Below are 16,656 nucleotides of genomic sequence, written 5' to 3'. Positions count from 1 at the left end.
TTTCCTTATAGAAGGGAGACAATGTAAGGATCTGGCAACAAGGGACAACCAAGACCTGAGTAACAATATTTTGTTACTCAAAGCATCTTTTGCAGATTCATCTGTAATGGACAATTCTGCTTTCTTTCAAGTAATAAATAAATGCGAAAAATATCCTGAGACAGAGATGAGGTCAAAGCTGTGAAGAGGCACATGATGAAGTTTATTCAGACATGCTGTAACAGATTCTGGATACTTCTACTACTAATCTTGATTAGCGCTGGCTTACCTGAGGTGCAGAGTCTAACGATCTCCCCGGTGTTCACCAAGAACCGCCGCAAGGCGGGGTGGGCTTTGCTGCCAGGAGTCGCAGGTCGCGGTCCTCAGGTTCGCCCCAAGATGTAGTACAGCGGAGTGGAGCGGAGTCAACAAGCCAGGTTCGGTACACGGGTCACAAGAACAGAGGAATGGTCAGCAAGCCGGGTCGGTACACAGAGATAGGAGAGCCAGAGTAGTCAAACAGGCAGAGATCAGCACACAGGAAGACACAAGAGACTGGAAGACACAGCAATCCACGAAGCACAGGAGCCAGGAACAGGTAAGTGTTGCTCTGACACTCAGCGAGTGTCAGAGTGAGGTTTTTATCCTGACAGGGATTCAAAATCCCCACCTCTAGGTTGAGGTCATGTGACCGCCTCCGGGTGCGGTCACGTGGTCTTGGATGCGGAAGTGCGGCTTCCGGAGCGGCGGGGTAAGTCCGTTACAGTACCCCCTGCCATAAAGGTGGACTCCGAACACCTAATAGAGTTTTAAAGGAAATTTTTTATGGAATAATTTAAGTAGACGGGGAGCATGCAGATCAATGGCTCTTACACATGAGCGCTCCTCAGGGCCGTAACCCTTCCAATCCACCAAGAACTGTATAGCACCTTGAACTTTACGAGAATCTAGGATAGTTTTAATCTCGTATTCGACTTGATCCCGATCCACAACAGGAGGAGGAGTTCTAGATGAGGTGGAGAATCTGTTGGTTACCATTGGTTTTAACAAGGAGACATGAAAAACATTGGGTATGCGTAAAGAGGGAGGCATACTCAATCTATAGGCTACGGGATTAATAATCTCAGAAATAGCGAATGGGCCAATGAATTTGGGAGCAAATTTTTTACTGGGAACCTTTAAACAAATGTTTTGGGTGGATAGCCATACCCTGTCACCGACTGAAAAACTTGGGGTCACTCTCCTCCTTTTATCGTAGAATTTTTTGGAACGAGTGGTTGCTTTCTTTAAATTTATCTTGGTCTGTTCCCAAATAGCGGAGAAGTTACAGAACAGAGAGTCCACCGCCAGAACTTCAGAAGATGTGATTTGCGAAAAGGTGGGTAGTCTAGGATGGCAGCCATAAAGACAAAAAAGGGGGAGTTAGAGATGGCCTCATGGAAATGGTTGTTCTGGGCGAACTCGGCCCAAGGGAGAAGGTCCACCCGGTTATCTTGGTTACTTGAGATAAATATTCTTAGAAACTTCTCTAATTCTTGGTTAGTTCTCTCTGTAGACCCATTGGACTGGGGATGATATGCGGAAGAGAAGTCCAGCTTAATTCCGGACTTATTGCAAAAAGACCTCCAAAATTTTGATATAAATTGTGATCCACGATCGGAGACAATATGTTGAGGACAGCCATGGAGGCGAAATATTTCTTTAATAAAAATATTGGCTAAGGAGGAAGAAGATGCAAGGCCTTTAAGAGCAATAAAGTGGGCTGTTTTAGAGAAGCGATTCGTGACCACTAGCACCACAGTACAGGATTTGGAAGGAGGAAGGTCTGTGATAAAGTCCATTGAGATCTGTGACCACGGGTAATCAGGAATGGGTAATGGGAGCAAACATTCATAAGGCTTTTTCCTAGAGGTCTTGTGTTGAGCACATTTGGAACAAGCAGAAACAAATCTCACATCATCCAGTAAAGAAGGCCACCAGTAACTTCGGGACAAGAAGTCCCAGGTCTTGCGGATACCGGCATGCCCAGAGAAGAGAGAGTGATGAGCCCAGCTAAGGGGTTGAGTGCGTAGACGTGGCAAGATGAATGTTTTGCCCGGAGGACAACCCTTGTTCAGGTGTGTAGTTGCCAATACTTGGCATGGGTCTACAATGAATTTATTGTATTCCAAGGGTTCCATGTCGGCTGGATCAAAAGAGCGAGATAAGGCGTCTGCCTTCGTATTCTTGGATCCAGAGTGAAAGGTGATGTTGAAATCAAAGCGTGAGAAGAATAAGGACCACCTTGCTTGCCGAGGGTTTATACATCGGGCAGTACAAAAGTAAAGCAAATTCTTGTGGTTGGTATATATGGTGATTGGAAATTGCGCCCCTTCTAGTAGATGTCTCCATTCAGAGAGAGCCAGCTTGATGGCCAGGAGCTCTTTGTCGCCAATCCCATAATTCCTCTCAGCAGGTAACAAGCGACGGGAAAAGAATCCGCAGGGATGAAATTTTCCAGAAGGGCTTCGTTGTGACAGTACGGCTCCAGTACCAATGGAAGAGGCATCTACCTCCAGGACAAACGGACGTGAACAATCTGACTGTTGAAGAATGGGTGCAGATGAGAAGAGAGACTTTAATAATATAAAGGCTTGGATAGCCTCAGTGGACCATATACTAGCATCAGCAGATTTACGGGTCAATGCCGTGATGGGAGCCACAAGAGAAGAATAACCTTTGATAAATTGACGATAATAATTGGAGAATCCTAGGAAGCGTTGGGTGGCCTTAAGACCAGAAGGTTGGGGGCCAGTCAAGTATGGCTTTCAATTTGGTGGGGTCCATCTGCAGACCGGTGCCAGAAATAATATATCCCAGGAAAGGAATTTGTTTCTGCTCGAAGGTGCATTTTTCTAATTTGCAAAACAGATGATTTTCCCGGATACGACAGAGGACTTCCAGTACATGACTGCGATGAAATACTAGATCTTGAGAAAAGATGAGGATGTCGTCCAAGTAGATGACTACGGATTGATACAAGAGGTCTTGAAAAAGCTCATTCATAAAGCCCTGAAAGATGGCCGGGGCATTGCATAACCCGAAGGGCATGACCAGGTACTCAAAGTGGCCGTCTCGGGTGTTGAACGCCGTTTTCCATTCATCCCCCTCCTTAATGCGTATAAGGTTATACGCTCCTCTGAGATCAAGTTTAGAGAAGATGGTGGCACCCTTAATCCGGTCAAACAATTCGGAAATCAGTGGCAGAGGATACCGATTTTTAACGGTAATGGCATTCAGGCCTCTGTAATCTATGCAAGGGCGGAGGCACCCATCTTTCTTTTTTACGAAGAAGAAGCCAGCCCCAGCTGGGGAGGCAGACTTGCGGATGAAGCCCCTTTTTAGATTTTCTTGGACGTACTCCTCCATAGCCTTCGACTCCGGGAGGGAAAGGGGGTAAACCCGGCCCCTGGGAATGGGTTTACCAGGTATCAGATCAATGCCACAATCCCAGATTCTGTGAGGAGGAAGTCTAGTGGCCTCTTGTTGACAAAAAACATCCGAGAAGGTTTGGTATGGTTCAGGCAAAAGAGTCACAGGAAATTCTTGGGAACGTCTGGGACTATTCGGAGGAACCACTTTCTAAAGGCAGTGAGAGAAGCAGGACTGTCCCCAGGACAATATGTGACCTGATTTCCAGTCTAAGGTGGGGGAGTGGAGACGAAGCCATGGAAGTCCTAGGATGACTGGGTTGGTAGATTTCTGAATTACTAGAAAATAAATCTTCTCCCGATGAAGCGCTCCTATCTTAAGCAGGAGGGGAATGGTGCGTACCACAATGGACCACTCAGGAATTCTTCCCCCATCAATGGCCAGCAGAGAGATGGGTTGTTCCAAAGCTTGTGTGGGAATAACAAATTGTTTAACTACTGCGGCAGAGATAAAATTTCCTGCGGCTCTGGAATCAAGAAGTGCCGACTGCAGGAAAGTCTTTTGTCCTAACTGAAGGGAAATGGGAATAGACAGGCAATCATTACTACCAGGAACTGACTGACACTGAGAGAAGAGGCCCAACGATACAGCTCCTGAACTCGTTAGGCCCTGTCGATTCCCGGGCGTTTAGAACAAGAACTCAGAAGATGGCCGCCCTCCCCGCAATATAAACACAACTTGTTCCAAAATCTCCTCTCCCTTTCTTCGGCTGACAGTCGGGTCCTCCCAGTTGCATGGGCTCTTCTGGAGGAAGAACAGGGGTTTGGAAGTTGGGGGCCAAGCGAATCATACTACACCGAGATTGTTCCTTCTCGGAATTACGTTCCTTAAAAAGCAAATCAACCTTGACACAGAGAGAGATAATATCATCCAAAGACGTAGGGAGTTCCTGAGATACCAGCTCGTCTTTCATCCGGTCTGAAAGGCCCTGCCGAATGTAGCTACTAGGGCCTCATCGTTCCAGCTAAGTTCAGAGGCCATAGTTCTGAAGTGGACCGCATACTGTCCCACAGACTGGTTTCCCTGGCGAAGACGTAATAAGCCGGAAGCGGCATTGGACACCCTTCCTGGCTCATCAAATATTTTCTTGAAAGTGGACAAAAAGACGCTGAAGTTATATAGAATGGGATCATCTCTCTCCCATAAAGGGGAAGCCCATGCTAAGGCTTGACCGGACAATAAAGAAATCACATAGGACACTTTCGTTTTTTCGGAAGGGAAGTTCCCTGGTAATAGCTCGAATTGTATGGAGCATTGATTTAAAAATCCTCTGCAGTATTTGGGGTCCCCATTGAACTTGAGTGGGTTAGGTATCCGTAACTGCGAGGAAGAAGCTGCTGCTACGACCTGAGGTTCAGGGGCCACTGCCGGCCCAGGTGGTCCACCAGCCACTAGGGTGTTCTGGACAACATCCAACCAGGTAGATAGACTATTGAGGAATTTTAAAAGTTGCTCTTGGTTAGCCTCTTGCTTATCCATCCTTCCCACTAAATGCTCCAACAGATCTTTAGCTGTGGCATCCATGGTCAGAGCAAACTGTAACAGATTCTGGATACTTCTACTACTAATCTTGATTAGCGCTGGCTTACCTGATGTGCGGAGTCTAACGATCTCCCCGGTGTTCACCAAGAACCGCCGCAAGGCGGGGTGGGCTTTGCTGCCAGGAGTCGCAGGTCGCGGTCCTCAGGTTCGCCCCAAGATGTAGTACAGCGGAGTGGAGCGGAGGTTGCGGAGTCAACAAGCCAGGTTCGGTACACGGGTCACAAGAACAGAGGAATGGTCAGCAAGCCGGGTCGGTACACAGGGATAGGAGAGCCAGAGTAGTCAAACAGGCAGAGATCAGCACACAGGAAGACACAAGAGACTGGAAGACACAGCAATCCACGAAGCACAGGAGCCAGGAACAGTTAAGTGTTGCTCTGACACTCAGCGAGTGTCAGAGTGAGGTTTTTATCCTGACAGGGATTCAAAATCCCCGTCTCTAGGTTGAGGTCATGTGACCGCCTCCGGGTGCGGTCACGTGGTCTTGGATGCGGAAGTGCGGCTTCCGGAGCAGCGGGGTAAGTCCGTTATACATGCAGGGTGCCTGGAAAGCATGATTGCATCGCATGATTCATCGCCTAGCCATATGCACTGAAAGCCATCCATACCAGAATACATGAAATGTCCCCACAATGCAGTGAACTGTCAATTTGGTCTAGGTCAATTTGATCTAGGTCAAACTGAAAATCTCACTTGATAACTGGTGCCAAACAGCTCCTAAACATACCGATCTAATTATCCTGTTCATAGGTTATTAGTAAAGATGTTCCCTATCAGGAATGTTCCATATATGGGTCCTGATGATGCAATAAAAACTGTTGAGTCTCTATCTTTATTACAGACATTTCTATAAATGTATTGTTCATAAAGAAATATTTTAAACAAGGTAATAGCTGCACCTAAGAAGCAGTCCACTCCAGGGCTGAATTTTTAATTAGATAAGACACAGGGCAAAAGATATATGAAGGGATTTGATGAAGTTCGATAACTGGATGAAGGTGGTAATCAATAATTTCTGCACACAAATATCAGTTATGATGCGATGAATAAGCAAATGAATCATTATCTTAGCAACATTTAAATAAGTTTAATCTATTCCTTTCATGAAATATAATGTTGGAAATGTTAATTATCTTTTCCACCACATTATATTTTATATTAACTGAAATTGAGTTTGGCCTCATTGTGTTTGCAATCGCAGGAGAACATTTTCGATAGTATTTATGAAGCGTTCGCACATGGCAAATGCTAGGTATAACTAATATTACTTTTTTATACACCAAATAACAGCTCCATAGATGTCATTAAAGAATCAGTTTATACAGGTCCAAAGGCAGAAGCCTGAGGAAGGACACCTGGGCACACAGGAAGAGATGACCCCCACCTCATGGAACAGTGACCAGAGAAATCAGCCAATGGGGCGTCAAGTTCTTGGGAGGTCATGACCAATCAACCTATTTATATGGACCTTAATACTGTAACTGTATTTGTGATGTCACTGCTTTTTATGACTAGTGTGTGTAAATTGTTCATATCTGGCTTTCTAAACCAGAGACTTCTCATTGAAGCTTGTTGTCGGTGCCGACCGCGCAGGCGTAGGCATGCAATGCTTTGCCCTGTAATCTATTTTACGAATAAAATCCTTATGCTTTGGACCCACGGCCATCGCATAGGAAAATATTTATTTCATAGGATACAATGAATGTATCAGATCCCATGCGGTGAATACTGGACATAAAAGCTTCACCAACTGTTAAACAAAAGTAGTAATACTGTACAATTTCTTTACAGAGAATAATGGCCTTTACATACTATACAAAAGCATCCTATGGTGAAATTAGCTGCTTCCACCACATAGTGTGTGTACTGTTTACCCTCAAGGTAAATTTCCAAACACAGTCAATATTAGTTACTAAATAAAATGTACACATAATTGACATCACTTACCACAAAAAAAACATGCTTGTTGTTGGACTGACTCATATCTGTACAGATTATACTACAGATGACATGGGTTTACTACTAACCAGGGCACTATTTGTGCGGACTTTGTATGTTCTGTTTGTGTGGGTTTCTTCCGTGTGCTTCGGTTTCCTCCCACAGTCCAAAAGCAAACTGACAGGTTAATTGGCTTATGAAAAAAATGACCCTTGTGTGTTAGAGAATGTAGACTGCAGGCTGTAGGCTCCAATGTGGCAGGGACAGGTGTGAATGATTACATAGTCTTTTTTAAGTGCTTTGTAATATGGGAGTGAAACATAAATAAATGATCATATATAATCTTCCTTCTTCCAGAGGCTTTACTACCATTTAGGCTGTGGTTGTTTACATGACCAACCCTTTCAAATTCTTTTGTACTGCAGAATGCAATTTATGTTATGGTTTGGAGAACCTTTTTCCAGAGATTCAGTTGAGTTAAACTTTAACGTTACATCCACAATCCAACAGAAAAACTGAAAAATTTAAGCCGATCCTGGAACAATACCTAAGAATGTACATGTCTTCTCACCATAATGACAAGGTTGATCTGCTTTCCAGGGTGGAGTTCACCCAGAACAATCACCCCATGGCTCTTCTGAACAAAACAACTTTCTTAATTGTCAATGGTACTAAAACCATAATCCAGCTTCTTCCTCTTCTTTGGGATTTCTCCACCATATTCTACTGTCACCCATGTGTTTGGCCCCAAAATTCAATATGTTCACAAAGCTTTCTCCTGTCAAATAGGGAAACATCTTAATGCCATAGAAAGGTGACCCCATTAATATCTGGTGACAGAATATGGCTAATAAAAAGTAGTAACTTTGCACCTTGGCAAAACCATGTTGCATTGGAGGGAGAGGTACATTTAAAAAGTGATGGCAGATTTATATTTGGGGTAGGGAATGCCCTAGATCAGGGTTTCCCAAACCCAGTCCTCAGGGCTCCCTAACAGTGCAGGTTTTCCGGATCACATGTGACATAATTAGGACCACCTGTGGATCTGTTACAATGTGTCAGTCAGTAATGAATACACCAGTGCTCCAGCAAGGAGATATGGAAAACCTGCACTGTTAGGGAGCCTTGAGGACTGGGTTTGGGAAACCCTGCCCTAGATCAACTTTAAATTTCAATGAACAAATAAAGGTATCAGGTAATTGTGCGCTACATGAAAAAACAGCCAGTATTTTACTTACGTATATTTAAAATAATAAACTCATCTGCACACATTGCATTGTAACATGGTTTGTCCAGGAGAAAACTTACTCCTTTTCCTGCCTTACTTTCCTTAATGAATCAGGCCCATTGTGTCCCATGACCAGTGTCGGACTGGGGCATGAAGGGCCCACCGGGGGACTGCAACGCTAGGGGCCCACCAGTGGGGGTGTGGCCGGCCATCATAGAGGCGGGACCAGACACTAGAGGGGGAGTGGTCAGCTCACGAAGGACAGCTAGTACCATAGGGTAGTATATAAAGAATGCAGTGTGTATATAGAGTACACAGTCTTGACCTGCCCCTTAGATTGGGTAGAACAGTCACCAAAAATTGGGATTGTTCCAGTAAACCAGGCTTGGCTAACCTGTGGCACTCCAGGTGTTGTGAAACTACAAGCCCCAGCATGCTTTGCCAATATATAGCAGCTTATTGCTGGAAGGGTATGCTGGAACTTGTAGTTTCACAACACTTGGAGTGCCACAGGTTAGCTAAGCTTGCACTAGACTCAGAACATTTGACAAACTGTCCTACCTGTTGTTGTCACTTTTACCACCTGTGGCTTCTGGTTTCTTTAGTTGCGGCTTGTCTGTATCCTGGAATGTTGAGGGTCCTATTTGGAAAAAATAATGGATACATTTAGAAAACACCAACCATCCCCGCTATTAAATAAACAGCACCCACATTTAATAAATAGGCCTCTCTCCAGCCCCAACATTAAAGTAATAGTACTCACATTTGATAAATAGATCTATTTCCCTCTAACCGACCCCAACATTAAATTAATACTATTCCCATTTAATAAATAAACCTATTACCCTCCCTCCAAACAGCCCCAGCAAGAAATTAATAGCATTTACGTTTAATACATCCATTTCCCACATTAATTATTAATATTCACATTTAATAGATAGCCCTCCTCACCACACTCAGCCCTACATTCAATTATAGACCCAAACCACCCCAGCATTAAATTAAAGGTCCCAACACCCCCTCCCTATAGTGTTCTCTGTACAACCCCCCTCCCTATAGTTTAGCAAAGGCAGCCCCCTCTAATTATAGTTTAGCATAGGCAGCCCCCCCCTCACTATAGTTTAATATAGATAGGCAGCCCCCCTATGCCACATAGTAGTGCCCCAAAACAATATTATGCCACACAGTAGTGCCCCAAACAATGTTACTCCACACAGTAGTGCCCCAAACAATGTTACTCCACACAGTAGTGCCCCAAACAATGTTATGACACACAGTAGTACTCGAAATTCACATATGCCACGTAATACTGTCCCCAATTCATATTATGCCCACAATAGTGTCCCCAATTCAAATTATACCCTCAATAGTGCCCCCAAATTCACTTATGCCATGGAATAGTGCTCTCTTAATTCGCGCACACACTAATATAGATATATATATAGATATAGATATATATATATATATATATATATATATATATATATATATATATATATATATATTCTCTGCAGTAAGCCTCTGCTTACCCAGTAGCTAGAGAACAGATGGAGGATATATATATAAGATAATTCTGTGTCAAGTGAAAGTCCTGGAATTTGGAGGAAATTAAAAGACATATCCAATAATATTAAATAAAAAAAAGAAAATCTACTTACCCATATTTGGATTGATGCAGCCTCTGCTCCTTAGTCCTTCAGCGGCGGCGGGATCATAAGACAGTCAGCTGACAGGAGGAGGAGGGGGCAGGTCACATGATCGCAGCTGCGATCGCATTTGAAAGATGACTGTAGCCAGTCATCTGTAGCAGCAGGGACGCCGATCACCAGGTGAGCTGACCCCCCCCCCCTTTGATCCAGAACGTGGCTGCCGGCTGGATGACAGGATACGTATGTTCAGCAGCCATTCATTAATTCCTGGTTTAAGTTAAATATTCTACGAGTATTCCCTTTATTATTCCGCTCACGCTCAGACAGTTTGTGTGTAACACACTTACAGACAAGAAGTCTGATGTGCGTAGGGGGAACTGTTCCCTGTGGTCAAACCTTATCTGGAAATATCTGACAAGAATCCCCGGACCTGGTCTCCCAGCAGGCACACGCTCCTCTGTCTAACACGCTGGGAGGATCTGGGCACACGTACTGCGTGTAACACGGGTGATATCAGGATGGTGATTGGGGAACTCTCCACACCAGGCTGGCAGTGAGAATGATTACAAAGGTTTATAACAAGCAGACGAGATGAACTCTGTACACACAGCAGCAGGGACGCCGGGGAGGGCAGCGGGGATACCGAACATGTGAGCTGAATGGGCTCCGCCCACTTCTAGAAGGGGGTGTGGTCAAAAGGCAGAGGGGCCTACCGGTGATTTTTCCGGTAGTCCTGTGGGCCAGTCCGACACTGCCCATGACACAAGCTTGAATGCTGCAATCTGGGTTCCTCATGGTTGACACCCATCACTCCCTTGAAGGGGTCTCTGGTGAAAACTGCGGTACCCTTTAGACCCTGCACCCATGATTAGTTAGTCAAATTGATAGCACACTGTCCATGAAAAACTTCCATCTGCAGAGATAAAACTTGTTATATAACTGGCCCAGTGGATTGCATTAGGGAATAAGGTGACTGATAAAAAGAGTAAAATCAGAGAACGTAAATTATGTTGGGTTGACTGTAATCTAACGCATCACTATGGTATGTGCATAAAACACACACACACACACACACACACACACACACCTACATAAACTATGATAACATAATCATCATGCACAGCAGCATCTGCATGTTGTAATTGTCACATATGTTACTGGTATGTGTTATAAACTTTGTAAAGGTGATTTGTTTAAGGTTTAGCTGACCCAGTTGCTCAATTAAAGTAACAGACACAGTTCAGCATAATGACACATTTCTCTAAAAGAACAGACGTGTACAGTAGGGATAAGCCAGGAGGATTCATTTTGTGACAAAAAAGGCAAAAACTAATTTGTTTCCATTAACCCGGGGTTATCTTTATTCTTGTTTAAATAGATCAGCATTAAAATATGCCCCGAAACAGTCTTGTTAAACTGCGCTGGTTTTCTCGGAGAAGGAGGAAAAAAAATAACATCCTGCCCTTTACAAGTCACAGGATTTATAAGAGGATTATTCTCTCTGACTCCCCTAGTAAAAGGGTCATTATACAAAGCAGAGAGATTTACCGACTTAGACTTGTAGATTTCTTGCCTAAAGTGAGCTCATAAATTATGAACCATGTTTTCCATTGTCACTTGGTTTATTGGTTAGTTTAGAAAATGTTTCCGCTGTCACATGTACGTTTAAATCCCCTGGTTTAAAATATAAAAGTAAAGCTCACAAATAATATATTTGCTTAACAGCATTCAAACTGGTATAACAAACAAAAATAAAAGAAATTAATACATACAGTAATTTGTTGGATTGTACTCTGGTTAATTTCCTTTGTTCCTACTATTTTTAAATTAGTTGTTTTGAGCTATTAGGGAAATTATTTAGAGTGTATATACAAGGTATAAATGGAGTAGATTGCCATCAATGTTCATGGATATTAAAGCTATACTGATAATCATCATCATCATCATCATCATTTATTTATATAGCGCCACTAATTCCGCAGCGCTGTACAGAGAACTCATTCACATCAGTCCCTGCCCCATTGGAGCTCACAGTCTAAATTCCCTAATCGATAATCTATTCACATGCACTTCAAATCAATCTATAACTTTCGGATACCCAAAATATTTTCTTGTGTACTTTAGCTCGAAATGGGGTCAAAGTTAAAATTAGTTATTCTGCATTTAAATGCATCAAAAAATCCAAATCCACATTTTCTGCTTTTTCCTCCAACTTTTTTTGGGTCAAACATCTCGACATTACGCAAGAAACTTTGACATAAACATGTGAAATCGATGATTTGTTAGACACACCACAAGTTCATGAGATGCACTGGCATGTGTCACCTCTGACCATTATAATGTGCGAAGGAGGTAACCCCTCCTTTTATGTGCTGCGCTAACTGTAAAACCTAGAGAAAGAAATAATATTCGCACTGGTGCAAGTCATGACACAAAATGGGGTCAGATTTGACCCAACTACACAAATTAATTTTTACACTTATTTGGGTTATTATTTTTTAGATATAAATTCACAATAGCAATACTAATTGATTAAAAGTAAAATGCAAAAATTATCAATGACTATCTAGAAATATTATTCAGTATGCATATAAAAATCATTTTGGGTATCTGAAGATAACTGACTGTAAAATTGTTAATATTTCTATAGATGATTGTTTTGAGCAAGGCAAGGAGTTCATTTAAAGGGACACTTGCTTATATTTCAGTAAATGCAAGTAATACTTAAATGGGTTGTACACCCCCTTTCTAAATGCCAAGCCTTGATTTTGAAAAGGACTAGATGCAGATCTTAGGAAAGGGAAAGAAGGTTCACTCATAAATGTAGAAACTAAAGAAACAATGAGTAATATGTATTGTTCGAGTGTAAATACCACAATCCAGAGGTAGTTAAACAATAGATCGCTATCTACTAGTAAATGTTTGCCAGTTAGCTGGTAGATTATGGCATTAGTTTCCCTGACCCATACTACCAGAGCCCGGTCTTCTCTACTCCACCATACCTGTCTTGGCAACGGCTCCAGGGTTCTTGCTGCCTCCATTTAACTTCTTTCTCGCAGTGGGAAGGAGGGGAGGTGATGCTGCAAGTTGCTATAAGAACTATTGGAAGCACTACTTTCCTAGACCTGTACACTCCCCCTGCACTATGAGCAACCAGCCATTACTGGCTGTGCAGCTTCCAAATCATCACACATGGTAAGTCCCTTCGGGGGAATGCTCTCATAAAAATACAGATGATCCCAATTCATCTGAAACACCCCTCTAGACCACCAGCCCTTGATCACTGGTACTACAAGACTGCTGTCCGCACCTCCCCCCAAGTGCAACATCTACTAAACACCATATACTATTGCTCCTGTGGACGTAGGAGGTGGCCAGCAATTACCAAGCTGTGCTGTCACATTGGAGCCCCCAGTATACTACTCATTGATATCTGCAATTGGGGACGTACACTGTGACTGGTGAACTGTACTACACTGATCATGCAGAAAGTTGAGTTTTTAACCTGTGCTATCCCCTGACTTGCACACTCTCACGTCTGTGCCCTCCCTGACTTGTGCACACACATCCCTATCCCCTCCCTGACATGTGCACACACATCCCTGTGCCCTCCCTGACTTGTGCACACACATGCCTCTGCCCTCCCTGACTTGTGCACACACATGACTGTGCCCTCCCTGACTTGTACACACACATGCCTGTGTCCTCCATGACTTGTGCACACACATGCTTCTGCCCTCCCTGATTTGTGCAAACACATCCTTGTGCTCTCTCTGACTTGTGCACACACATTCCTGTGCCCTCCCTGACTTGTACGCACACATCCCTGACCTGTGCACACACATCCCTGTGCCCTTCCTGACTTGTACACACACATGCCTCTGCCCTCCCTGACTTGTGCACACACATCCCTGTGCCCTCCCTGACTTGCGCATCCACACTCCTATGCCCACCTCTGACTTGTGCACACACATCCTTGTGCCCTCCCTGACTTGCGCATCCACATGGCTGTGTCCTCCCCAGACTTGCACACACAGATGATCTCACTGCTCTAATTATTATTCCCAATAAACCAGTGTTTATATTTTTAAGCAGGAATATCTATGAATTTGATTCAGTAATGAGTTGGACTGCTACGAATTTTCAATATATATATATATATATATATATATATATATATAATATTTATATATATTCCCTCTACTATGCGAAAGGTATGCCAACACTGTTGCTGTAGCATTATGTGCGCCCAGACCATATTTTTGACGTTAAATCGGCAGATCACTGAGTCTAAAAGTTTGGCCACCCCTTCCATAATCACTGGTAATCTGTAACTCAAACATGGATACACAACAGCAGTCCAGGATTAGAGGTGCAAACTCAACCTTCACATTTTTAAGAAATGGATAGAAGAGTGGTTACAGGTGGCTTTTCAAATGGTAACTTAGCGTTTGCAAAATGCGTTTAACTCAACTTAAAAACATTGAAATCAATGCAGTGAAATAGGAGTAATAACGCAAGTTAACAACCACAAGTTAGTTGCATTTGTGTTTGGTATACATTAGCCTTTGATCTTGCATTGTTCAATATCAGTGGGCCTCAGATATACAATAGTGTCTGGGCTTTAAATGGGGGAACATTCCCTATTTAACAGTAGGGTTCATTTTATTTTCTAAATAATGAGTTCAACATATGCGTTTAAAATTATTGTTTACAAAAATATTTTTCCTATTTCTTGTATTTATTAATATTAACAGGTGCTGCCAGATGTTGAAAGAAAAATCATTGTAGAACTGTGCGTCCCAGAGGATCAATTACCATAAAAATGGTAGAATGCATCATTAAGCAATAGCTTATAAACTGTAAGTGCAAATTGGCCTAAGCTGTTTACATTGAAGATTTCCATGTCCTAGTCTAGTATTTTGATTTACAACCTGTCCCTAACAGGCTGCACTTCTAGAAAGTGCTAAATATATTAAATAACTCAGAAGCAAGTCAATGCTATGCACTTGAAGTATTACTAAGTATGTTACTTTAAAAAGCATATTTGTGTTAAAAAAAAATTGTTTGGGTTCTTTGCACTGTAATAGAGCTTTTGTGGGGAAGGGGTAAACTGGGCTGCTCTCCAGGGTCAAAAAGCCCAAGGGGACCCCTAAAGCAATAGTGCAGAATGGTGTGGAGGCCCATGTGGATCAGTGCCTGGAATGAGTTTGTTTAACTATGGCATTTATATGTGAAAATAATACCTGTCACACAGATGGACCAATTTGATAGATTGAGAGTAACATCTTCAATTCAATACCAATAAAAAGGAAGACATCTCACTGTGGAGAGCGCTATATATTTTAGATGCATAGTGGGTATCAAACTGATTTTTAATTTGCTATTTTAAAATTTGCTATTTTTAACTGAGTTGTTTTAATCTATTAGGGAAATTATTTCCAATGTATATACAAGATATAAATGGAGTAGATTGTTATTGTATTTTAAATGCCACTTATATTAAAGGCTTAATCCACTGGGCTATGCCTTTAATAAAATTGCAGTTTTAAATAACGGTGGCAAAATAAAATTAGTGGCTTTAGATAACCACTGATTAATACACTAACCCTAAGTTCTCTTTAATTGAATCATTGAACGCTGTATTGTAACAGGTTTCCTTGATTAGAGTGGTCTCAACTAAAGTTAAAAGGTTTGGGCATTTTTTTGTTGTGTGTGTCCCCAGAGCGTTCATACAATGCAATATTGCCACCTGGATCGAACGGAGGGGGTTGTAGTCCAGAATGCACAAAATGACTGCAGGGTGTTTTCAGTGCAGATGTAAAAATCATTTGAATAAAGTACATGAACTTCACCCATCTATATTCACAAATTGTTTAATATAAGTCACTAAAGTAACTAATATAGCATGCTTTAAATATTGCCAGTGATGGTCACTGCACATATGTATTTTGTAGTTTTGTTTGTAAATTACGTCCCATTGTGTCTCCCTTGCAGGTGATGGCAAACATGTTCCCATCTCTTCTGTAGGTAAAATAATGTATTGTTTGTTTGACAGCGCAAGTAAAAAACACTGAATCTTCCATGCACATTTCTGGAGTTCCACCTTTAACGAATATGAAACCCAATAATCTAATAAATGGATATGAGTTACAACCTCCAGCAGGGACCAAGTCTAATCCTTTACTAAACACTGATCTGCTTCCCAGCAAACTCATAAAATGCTTTCTATGCTCAGATAAGTCTAAGGATTTCTTGCAATGTTATGTTCTGCTAAGAATTACAGATGGTGTATGTATTACAGATTAGATCAATCTTTCTATATCCCAGAACCTGTTTAAGTACATACTAAAATGTCATTCTTTTCATTTCTCATGTGAGCCTTTTAAATATTGAACTTTAGACATAAAACTCAAGCTGTCTGCTAAAAGCACCCAATTATAACTTCAGTAGTAGAGGAGGAGACCTAGTTTACCATAGCAGCCAGATTCATAAATGTTAAACAAATCTTCAATTTGGTATCTAAGGCTTCCAGTGTGAAGTCTGAATATATTTTCCCTTATTTAATTTTCCTCTTTTCTATGTTTTTTTTACATTTATTTCCGATGTTAGAGTTCATATATCATTCACCCCCTCCAAAGCCGAACATACAGTGCGGAAGAACCCTTGGGGCGCCTTATAAGTCAAAGATAACAATAACAATATTTTCTCCCCACTTGGAAGCAACCTGAGTTGTTCTCCTAAAATAGTGCTCTACATAGCCTTGTTTGTGGTTCTTTTATTACATGTCACTATTGTGAATGTGTAATTCTTTATTACATTGCTCAGAGTGCACTTTGAAATAGACTT

At 42.1% G+C, this 16,656-nt stretch overlaps 1 protein-coding gene across 1 annotated transcript in view; it reads left to right on the top strand.

Moving 5' to 3' along the window:
* CEP44 (centrosomal protein 44) overlaps positions 1-15,952 on the top strand; it is a 56,601-nt gene extending 40,649 nt beyond the window's left edge. The window contains exons 11-12 of the transcript XR_012688255.1: positions 14,565-14,669; positions 15,866-15,952. The gene's annotated coding sequence lies outside the window, so the exon portion shown is untranslated. The remainder of the gene's footprint in view (positions 1-14,564; positions 14,670-15,865) is intronic.
* The last annotated feature ends 704 nt before the right edge of the window (positions 15,953-16,656 follow it).

Source organism: Mixophyes fleayi, chromosome 1, assembly GCF_038048845.1.
Source record: "Mixophyes fleayi isolate aMixFle1 chromosome 1, aMixFle1.hap1, whole genome shotgun sequence".
Lineage (NCBI taxonomy): Eukaryota > Metazoa > Chordata > Amphibia > Anura > Limnodynastidae > Mixophyes > Mixophyes fleayi.
The sequence above is the reverse complement of the archived record's forward strand: the minus strand, read 5'-3'. Positions and strand labels throughout refer to the sequence as shown.